The 10,125-nt window shown below is 49.5% G+C and overlaps 1 long non-coding RNA gene across 2 annotated transcripts; it reads left to right on the top strand.

The window, feature by feature from the left end:
- The first annotated feature begins 2,270 nt into the window (after positions 1-2,270).
- Positions 2,271-5,230, top strand: LOC140684480 (uncharacterized). 2 transcript variants are annotated; one of them, XR_012056801.1, is made up of 3 exons: positions 2,271-2,807; positions 3,475-3,613; positions 4,758-5,230. It is a non-coding gene; the product is annotated as an uncharacterized lncRNA (long non-coding RNA). The 2 variants fall into 2 exon arrangements; XR_012056800.1 differs by having other exon boundaries at positions 2,283-2,782.
- Positions 5,231-10,125: the final 4,895 nt, after the last annotated feature.

The raw sequence follows: 10,125 nt of genomic DNA, 5'->3' as shown, positions 1-10,125 counted from the left end.
ACATTTTTTTTTCCAAGTAGAGGGTGATTTTGGTATCCCTTCCTTCAATCGGAAAAGGAAAAAGACCAAGAATTCTTTAAAATGGGTGATGTGGGAGGGTTTACAGTACATCTGGGTTCACTCGGCTTTCAGATATTTTTTCCCCTTCAGCCTGACATTGCATTTAGCTAATATGCCATCAGAAAAGAAAGAAAGAAAGAAAAAAGGGAGTTTTGTTTTTAACCTAAGCCATGGTTATGCTTCACTTGGATTTCTTCTCCTAGAATCACAGCATGGTTGGGTTTAGAAGAGACCTGAAAGATGACCCCTGCCAGGGGCAGGGACACCTTCCACTATCCTGGGTTGCTCCAAGCCCCGTTCAACCTGGCCTGGAACACTTCCAGCGATGTGGCTGCCACAGCTTCTCTGGGCAAAATATTTTCATATTTTTGGGTCATGGGGAGTAGCACTGGAGAGTTCCCTTCCTCCAAATTAAAGCTAGGAAGTAAGCACAGCACAATTAATAGAGACCAGCTAGGGAAAAAAATCAGTTTACAGACCATGTTGATTGTGCATATGCACGTGTTGTTTCTTCTTTGTATTCCAAGCTTTCCTAGGACATACATCCTGAATTCGGCAGGATGAGCAAAAGAAAAACCAAAAGTGTGGTGGAAATTCAGCTGTGAGATGTAAGCCAGGCAGAAGGTGGCAGTGCAGGCGTTTGGTAAAGGCCGAAGCAGCAGCAGGCAAAGGAGATGGGATGCGGTGGCCCGGAAGGGGTCTGGCTTATCCATTTTACTTGTTAGGGATGTAAAATCACAGCCAAAGTTCTGATAAATAATGAGAATGGACACGGGAAAGAAAACTCTCATCTTTTAAATTCCAGCTGTAGGAAAATGACCATTTCAAACTGCTCACTTTCAATAATTTCTAACGTTAGACATTCCAACACTTACACATTCTTCCTGGAGGGAAAGCGTGTACTTTTCTGGTCTAATGAGGATCAGTAAAGCTGAGTGACTGGCCACAAAGTAGCTCTCCAGAAGCACTCCTTTGAAGACAAGCAACCATTTTTGTGTGGGGAGTCCTTGTTAAGCAAGTTGTGGATTATCAAAACCATTTCTTTGCCTTACAAATCGCAGACCTTGCGGGCACATCCACCAGGAAGCTGTCCTTGCCCAGGGGAGACCATGGAGAAATCTCTTAATAAAACCCTAAGGAAGGACTGGCAGAGCAAAAGCCTGGCTGTTTGGCCTGTCTTGTTTGGTCTGATGAAATGTGTCCTCTCTCTGTAAGCCTTGTCCTTACTCTTGGGGGAAACAGAGGTTTTCCAGAGTGAGAATAAATTTAAGTGAATATTTTGTTGGACTTGGATTAGGAAAGGGAGGCACCAGGAAGGCCATGAGTGCCCTCCATAGGACCTCAGCTGCATTAGAATAAACAGATTTAGGCAGTCAGAGATAGAGATTAGAGACAGAGATAGATAGAGATAGAGATAGAGATAGAGATAGAGATAGAGATAGAGATAGAGATAGAGATAGAGATAGAGATAGAGATAGAGATAGAGATAGAGAAAGAGGTAGAGATAGAGATAAAGACAGAGGTAGAGCCACATGGCTGGATGGGGCTTGGATCGACCTGGGCTGGTAGGAGGTGTCCCTGCCCATGGAAGGCAGTGGGCTTGGAGGCCCAATCCAACCCAAACCATTCTGTGATCTCAAAGCAAAGGCAAAAGGGCAGCAAATGGAGGCCCAAGAGGTCCAGGCACTGCCCAAGAGGAGGGAAGAGCATTTATCTGGGGTGTGCAGAGGGTACAGCACTGGTGCCAGAATCTCTTGCAATGGTGCAGCGCATGTGGGTAGCAGCAGCAGGATGAAATGTGTTTGTGCATGCCCCAATAACCACCAGCAAACCCCAGCTTGAGGAGAGTCACCAGCACGTCAGAAAGAAGAGAGACTTATGAAAGGATGTGTTACCAAAAGTTTATCCTTTCCAGAGTTGCAGCTTTATATCTGCTAAACTGCTGGGATTCTTTCCTCTGGCTTGAACTGGGTTTGAGTCAGACCTTGGAGACACAAACAGCAGAGCAAGTCCAGACACCACTGGAGTCATAAACAAACCTCCTGCCAGCTGCCCATCTACTCTTGTGCATCATGTTCAATTGCTTGTGAATGGAGTCCTCCCTCCTTTGTCCAGGTGGTTTCAACATTGTGTTGCAATCCCTGTTGCTGGTTTGTGTGTTTTTAAAAACTTCTTAGAAGAGTATCTTAACAGTACATAACGATAAAATATATGACAATTTTATTTGCACGAATTGTCATATCCATATAGCAGCATCTTTTAATAATTTTGACTATGTTTAAATGAGATCACCAAGAGCGACTATAGCTCTGCACAGACATGTGCAGGCATGCCTAGGAATTTGGCTTGCCTGCAGTTTATCTGTCCCAGTTAAAGGCAGATGCAGCCTTTTGCTTCCATGGACATTGATGAGCTGGTAGATGTGCTAACAGGGAGAGAGCTCACACACAGCAACTGGTCCTGATCTAATCACACACATTCTTACAGTGCTGTTTGGCTCCAACTTGCCCAACTGCAGGAATATTTTCAGTTTTCCTTCCTGCTTCCTTGGACAGGGATCACCCAAGTTTGGGTAATCAAGCCGTTTGCAGTTTGCCACTTCTCCCCAGTCTGTGGCTAAAGAGGGGAATTACAGGATGGGAAAAGTGGCTTAGGCTGCAATTCTGCTTTGCAGATGAGAAGGAGCTTCCCTGGAGTACCTGCAAACATACTGGGAATGCTGGTGAGTGGCTCAGAAAGCCCGGCAGGTACTGAAGCCTCCCTCCCTCCCTCCCTCCCTCCCTCCCTCCCTCCCTCCCTCCCTCCCTCCCTCCCTCCCTCCCTCCCTCCCTCCCTCCCTCCCTCCCTCCCTCCCTCCCTCCCTCCCTCCCTCCCTCCCTCCCTCCCTCCCTCCCTCCCTCCCTCCCTCCCTCCCTCCCTCCCTCCCTCCCTCCCTCCCTCCCTTCCTTCCTTCCTTCCTTCCTTCCTTCCTTCCTTCCTTCCTTCCTTCCTTCCTTCCTTCCTTCCTTCCTTCCTTCCTTCCTTCCTTCCTTCCTTCCTTCCTTCCTTCCTTCCTTCCTTCCTTCCTTCCTTCCTTCCTTCCTTCCTTCCTTCCTTCCTTCCTTCCTTCCTTCCTTCCTTCCTTCCTTCCTTCCTTCCTTCTCTCTCTTTCTCTGTTGTTCTTTTCTCTTTCTCTTTCTCTTTCTCTTTCTCTTTCTCTTTCTCTTTCTCTTTCTCTTTCTCTTTCTCTTTCTCTTTCTCTTTCTCTTTCTCTTTCCCTTTCCCTTTCCCTTTCCCTTTCCCTTTCCCTTTCCCTTTCCCTTTCCCTTTCCCTTTCCCTTCCCTTTCTTTCCTTCTTTCCTTCCTTCTTTCCCCGGATAAAACTCACTTTCAGATCTGATCATCTTTTATTCCTTTCCTCCTTCTCCTTTCTAGACTCTTTACAGTTTGTCCCTAGACATCTTGTTGAAAAGCTTCAGAACAACAGGAGTGGTATCACAGGCAGAGGATGGGGATCAGCCTCTGAGTCTTGCCTACCCTCTTCTACCGCTTTTCTCCTTTCCTACAGCCCAAGGTGAGAATTCTAATTTTTGGCAACAGTATCTCGTTGATTTTTATAGTCTGACATTTTCCTTATCCTTTAATTCTTTGCCTGAGTTCTGCTGCTGCACCACACAAGCTCCCTTTATCGCTGAGCATTCTCCACTTGTCTCTATCAGATGTCAAGCTATTGATTCGGAGGTGATGTCAAGGTCATTTGGGATTCTGACACTTTCCTTGAGAGTTCTCCTTGGGAATGCCTGGAGATTTTGGTGACTTTTGGCCAGACACAAATGTCCTAGTTATGTTCTATTTCCTCTTGACAGCTGTACCAGGGAACAATGTTTTAATGGGAATAATTTAAATTTTTAATATGTCGGTCCCTGAATAAAGAACGTTCAAGACTGAAGAAATTCTAAACACTATCATACTTAATGCAATCCTTATCCTACCCTATCTCTTCTTTCTCTTGGATTTTGAAGACGATCAAAGGAAGTCTTTGTAAATGAGCGCTAGCAGTTATGTTTAATGTGCTAATCATGTGCAGCAGCAAAGCAGAAATGGAAACTGGACTATCTGCAAATGTTGCCTCTTTTTTCCCCCATGCCTTCTGATTACTCTGTGGATGCAGCATCCCACAAAATATGTGAAATTTACATAGAGAGCAACAGACAGAACAAGTTTCAACAAGAATTCCTTTCTTCCTGGCTGAAGTGTATAAACCCAGCAACTGTGCTCCCAACACAAGCTGCAGTTTCCATGCCTCCTGTACATGTGCTTGTGTTTTGTGGGGCTTTTCAAAACAAACTGGGCTGAGCTTCCCAGGCTGTGTCCTTGGCCAAGCCTGGAACAGCAGACTCACACCAAAACCTCTTGCCTGCAGGCAGGTAGGGACAGCAATTGCTTACTCACTTGCACGAATCACGAGGGGGTTTTCCCTTCACTTTATAGTCCCATATGGTGATGCTTCTCCTGTGGGGCACTCTCAGCCTCTTCTCATGCACCCAAACTGCCTCCAGGAGCGCATCCTCCATCCTCTGACCCACCCCAGCCACCTTTGGGCATGAGATCCTGCTCACTCCCACTCCTGTTCCCTTCTCTGGAGCCACACTCATCCTGCCTATCACACCGTCCTGCACTTCCACCTAATTTTGTATCCCAACTTTTAATTATGGCAGGTGGGCCAGAATTTCTACGCGAGAGACAGAAGAAGTGACCCAAGAGATCTCCAAGAGACACAAAAAGTGTGTCTTGCTCTGACAGTCAGCTGAAGGATTTGCTCTCCCAGTGCCTGCATTTCCCAGAACACACCCCAGCCTCTCCAGGCAGTGATTTTCCCACATCCCAAACCCCTCACTGTCCATTTCCAGCCCTTCCAGAAATGAGGTCCTGGTGGCACTCGTACCCCAGGTACCAAGACAGACAAAACCAGCCAGCATAGACAGGTTTGGTTTTGTTCCAAGGGGTAATTTCTGTTCTTTTTCTAACATCTACATCTCCAAGGATTTAATCTATACTCCCGTGGGTCTCAGATTCAGTCAAAGAGAGAAATGGAGAGTTTCTAGCCAGGCAGAAGCCTGGGAAAGAGTTGGGAAAGAATGTAAATAAAAGAGCGGTGTATTTTGAATAAACCGGAGTTTTACTCTCAGCAGTCTTCTGAGTCAGTCTTCTCTTTCCCGTCCTGCCTCGACAGCGACATACTCCTGAAGCAACTGATGACCACACAAAATGTTTATTTTACAGGAGGTCCCACTCTGCCCTTGGAATTCCTTGGAAAAAATCCACCCTCACCCAAACCTGGTCTTCCTCCTCCAGTCAGTTTTTCTTTAGTTAAAAAAAATTGGTTATTTTATGGAGCCCTGGACAACTGCAGGTGAAAGTACTGCAGAGAGGGCAGCTATAAAAAAAATGTTGTTAATATTTGAAGGACCATAAACACAAAAAAAAAAAAGAGAAAAAACACCCCAGTTGTTCCAGTTTTCCATCAAACTGTGAGCAGCATCCTGCACCTGTGGGTACAGACCAACCTTCATTATGACAACTCTGTGAAAGTGCATTTGGGTCATTTTGTATTAGCTGTGTCACAGTTACATTATCAACAAGTACAAGCAGAAATGGATTTTTACAGCCTGGAGATTAAATTACACGCCCTCCCCTTGCTGCCTCTCTCATGAAAATCCCCGTTACAAACAGCAGGTGCCTTAGAACACAAATCAAGGCGGTGTTTGGTCTGGTCTGTTGACAAATACTACCCAAATATCAACCCCAAACCTCAGCGGGCAGCAGAGGGAGGTCACCTCCCTGTCAAGGAAAAGCAGGCAGTGAATTGCAGCCAGCTTTGAACACAGCTGCTCTCAGGAAATATTCCCGGGATCAGCCCTCCTGATCCTTTGCTATCTCACCCGCCCACATCTTATCTGGGACTCTGCACTCCCACATTTACATGCAGCATTCCAAGTCACTCCTCCCAAACCAGCTCCTTATCAGCCCTGCCCTGGCTCACAGATGGCTCTGCTGTCCTTTATGTCCCTCCCCGCTCTGGGGGTGCCACCACAGCCGGGCTCCACCTGAGGAGAGGCTCAGGATAAAGCAGAGGGGTGACGGTGACAAGGCCCAAGTGCTGGGAGGTCACGGCCAGCACCTGCTGATGGCACAGAGAGGGATCCTTCCCTTCAGCTCACCCAGGAACTTTCCATCCCCAGCCCAGAGAGGGAGCAAGGACAGTCAGGAGCCATCTGTGACCCGGCAAGTGACAGCCTCGGTGACACCACTGGAGAATGTGGCAAAATGATTTCCTGCTGAATGAAACCCAGAGAGAGCTCGGGAACACCTTCACCCGGGGGTCACCCAAAAAACTCATGTGGGGGGATGAATCCCAGAATCCCGGAGCGGGGCAGGGCTGAGGGAGCACAGAGGCTCAGCTGGTGCCACCCCAGGGCCATCCCGAGCACAGGGCACAGCGGGGTGTGCACAGGGCTCTGGAATATCCCCAGCCAGGGAGGACCCACAGCCTCTCTGGGCTCTGCTCCAGTGCCCACAGGGAAGTTCTGCCTCCTGGGCAGGGAATTGCCGGGCTCAGCCCTGCCAGGGGCTCTGGGGCCATTGCTGGGCCTGTAGCAGGGCCTGGGGCTGCTCTGCCCTCCTGCACACAGGGACGGACAGGGATGGACAGGGACACTCAGGGACACCCAGGGACATTCAGGGTCACAACAGGGTCACCCAGGCCTGAGGGCCCCTCTCAGCATCTCCTCAGCCCCAGCTCCCTCAGCCATTCCTGCTCCAGGCCCTTCCTCAGCTCCACAGCTCCCCAGGAGCTCCCTGGCCCTGCTGTCCCAAGGAGCTGGACAAGCACTCCAGCTCTGCCTCCCAGGGCTGACAATGTTTATTTTTAATTCTCAGTGAAGACAACAACCTAGATCCCAGCTGATCCCACCCACCCCACATGGAGCCACTCCTGCCTTCGCTCTCTCCCCAGAGGACAAAAACCCCAGAAATGCTCTTGGCTCTCTTCTCCCAGAGGCCCTGGGGTGGTCAATAGCAATAAAAATATGCCTGCAGAGCTTTCACCCTCAAGGCTTGATTTTCCAGGCGCTCTCCTGCAGTTCCTCTGTAATGGCATTTTTTGAATGGCCTGGCCAAAGGAACCTAATCTTGCAATTACTCCATTTAATGCCATGTAATGGGTGAGCAGCTTCCTGGGATATGGAAAAGGAGAAGTGTGGTACAATTGTATTAAAGTGGGAAAAAGGAGTAACTACTCACACTAAAAAGGATGAGGAATGAAAAGCAGCATGGTGTGAATTATAGAGAAAGGAATGGGTTTATGACATGCAGCTGAAGGTCTGGCAGCTTTTGAGAGTCACCATTCCCCTCCTGTCCCTTTCACTTCCCATCAGGACAAAAAAGGAGGAAAAGGAGGGAGTTGGGAGCATCAAATCCACAGGGCTTGCAAAGGGGATCAATTGGGTTTGAGGACAGAGTGAGCAGGGCAAGGGCAAGGCACTTCCAGGGAGATTCTCCTGCTGCATGGCAGCATTCCCAGGAGAAGCTGGCAGCACAAGGCCCTAAAGATGGGGAACAGCTGAGCAACCCCAATTCCCAGGACTGAGATCTCCCTGATCCTTGACTTCACAGCATAAAAAAGGAGACTGGGTATATTAAAAAAAAAAATAAATTATTAAGGATATTGCTTGAAAAACAACCAGGGTGATCCTCAGCAGTGCAGGAGGGATGGCAGGAGGGATGAATTCCTGAGGGGAAGGGCTCCTCACTCCAGCTCGCAAAAGCCAAAAGTCAAATCTCCCAGGCTCTGGAATTCAGGAACAATGGGGAAATGGGGATGCCTGGCCCGTCCTGCTCAGTTTGGGACCCTCGTGTCCCCATGGCCCAGTGCCGTCACCGCCACCCACCCCAACATTCCATCCAAGGGAGCTCTCCCACGTCAACCTGGGGGCCCAGCACCACGATGCTCTTCCATATCCCATCCAAAGGCCTCACTGCGCGCTCCGCAGGTCCATGAGGGCACGCTCCAGGCTCCAGGACAGGAGGGGGAAGCGCTTTGGGAAGAGCGTCCTCTTCAGGTCCTCCTGGCGCGTGCTTCTGCCCTTCTTCCTCTTCATGGGCGAGGCACCGCCGGCGGCTCCGGAGGGCTCACCCAGCCTTGCCGTGGTGCACATGGCCCAGAGCGCCCCAGCTGCGCTCTCAGCACCAAGGTGAGTGCAGGGCTTCCCAGCGCCCAGCCCAGGTGGGTGGGGACCTTTAGGGTGGAAGGGCTGCAAAGGAGGGAGAGAGGTTTTCAGGGCAGTAGGGCGGGCCGGCAGCAACTCGGAGATCACTCTTCACTGTGCTGCTGGGTGGACTTGGCACTGAAGTAGCTGATGAGAGCCACGTTTTCCAGCCTGCCTGCAGCTCTGAGGGGCACAGAGGTGTAATGGCATCTCCCACCAATGCACTCCCCATCCTGATGTCCCCGACCAGCCTGGTGGCACCTCCTGGATGCTCTGGGGACAGCTGCAGTGCCAGGATCCTGCAAGCATCAGCCCAGTACACCCCCTCACCACCAGCCACCCCAGCACAAGGGTGAAATGCCAACACAGACATCCCCCCTAACAGATCCTGGGGAACAGTGTCTCATCAAGACTTGTCTTGGAAAGACACAGACTGAAAATCTCAACATCTCATCACAGGTGGGAGAAAGCAGCTGCCATTTATCACTCTTGAGGAGTTGATTGGCATCCTCAGTCATAACTGAATTCTGTGAGTGCACAAGAGAAAAACACCTTCAGATCTTCCCTTCATGTCCCCAAAATGCATGCCCCAGGTTTTGAGGCCTGCTTACCCCGATCAAGCCCTTCTGGATCTCACCAACATGAAGGAACTCTCCTTATGCCTGTCCAGCTGTTCTGTGCAGTACTTCCTGGAGTGACTTCTCAGTGATGCTAACAGCTCTACCTGGCACCCCCAAGCAGTTAAGGTGGAAGACTGCAGCAGCAAGTTCCTTGCCTCCAACCAGCTACAATGGAATGGTTTTCCCATAGGAATTACCCTCAGAGGAATAACCCCAGTCCCTCCAGCCAAACTGCCTCCTTTCCAGGGAAGCCAGAGGCTTGCATGCCTTTAAAAAAAAGAAAAATATCCCCAAATCAAGATAGTATTTCAAGTGGGATTATTGCTCTTTGGCCAAAGAGCTGGAAGTTTAGCTGGAACTTATTAGGCAAGCTTTGCAGAAAGGAGGCTGTAAAGAAGGAGGTGTTGTTGCCCTCGGTGCTGCATCCCACTGCCTGCATCAGCGGTGGCCAAGGGGCCGTGAAACTGGCAGGCAGAGGCAGGTGAAAGAAAAGGCAGCCAGGAAGCAGAGCCCTGACATGCAGGGTCTTCAGCCTCTTTCTTAGGTTTTCCCTGAGAACACCACCTGGGAGAGGCCAGCAGGAGAGGCTGGGAGCCAGCCCGTGCCCTTGCTGAGCAGATTAGCAGCACTGCTGATCATCCCTCCTTGCCACCCCCAGGAAAGAAGTGTGATCCCTGCCTGGCGCAGAAATGGATCCAGCGAGAGGCTCTGAGGCGAAAACTCACTCAAATATTGAACTAGAAAAATTTTGCTTGATCTGCCTCTCAGTAAACAGTGACTAATTGCTCTGGCTGGAGTTGCTGTACCTTCTAGATTGGAAGGTGCAGACGGAACAATGATAGTGAAGGCTCCTTACCTGACACCGGCTGTACATTAATCACGAATGTTTGCTACGCAAATCTTGTCATACAAAGCGATTATTGCTGTTCCCATACTGACCTCATGTTTATTTATTACATGAGCTCTTTATTTGAACCTCGTATGGTCTCTCTTCCCATATAAGCATATTAGTATGTGGCTTCCAAAGGCTCCCAGCTGAGAAATTGTAGATTAATTTGTGGCGTGGAGGGATGGCACACGACACGCTGACTGCAATGCAGAGCTGAGAGGCTCAGCTCTTACACCAGTGGTTCTTCATGCAAAATGTTCTCACCCCAAGGTCTCTTGCTGGGATGAAGGACACTTTCTAACAGCACAGG

This window comes from Taeniopygia guttata, chromosome 6 (genome assembly GCF_048771995.1).
Source record: "Taeniopygia guttata chromosome 6, bTaeGut7.mat, whole genome shotgun sequence".
NCBI classification, from domain to species: Eukaryota; Metazoa; Chordata; class Aves; order Passeriformes; family Estrildidae; genus Taeniopygia; species Taeniopygia guttata.
This window is presented reverse-complemented; position numbering and strand designations above follow the sequence as displayed.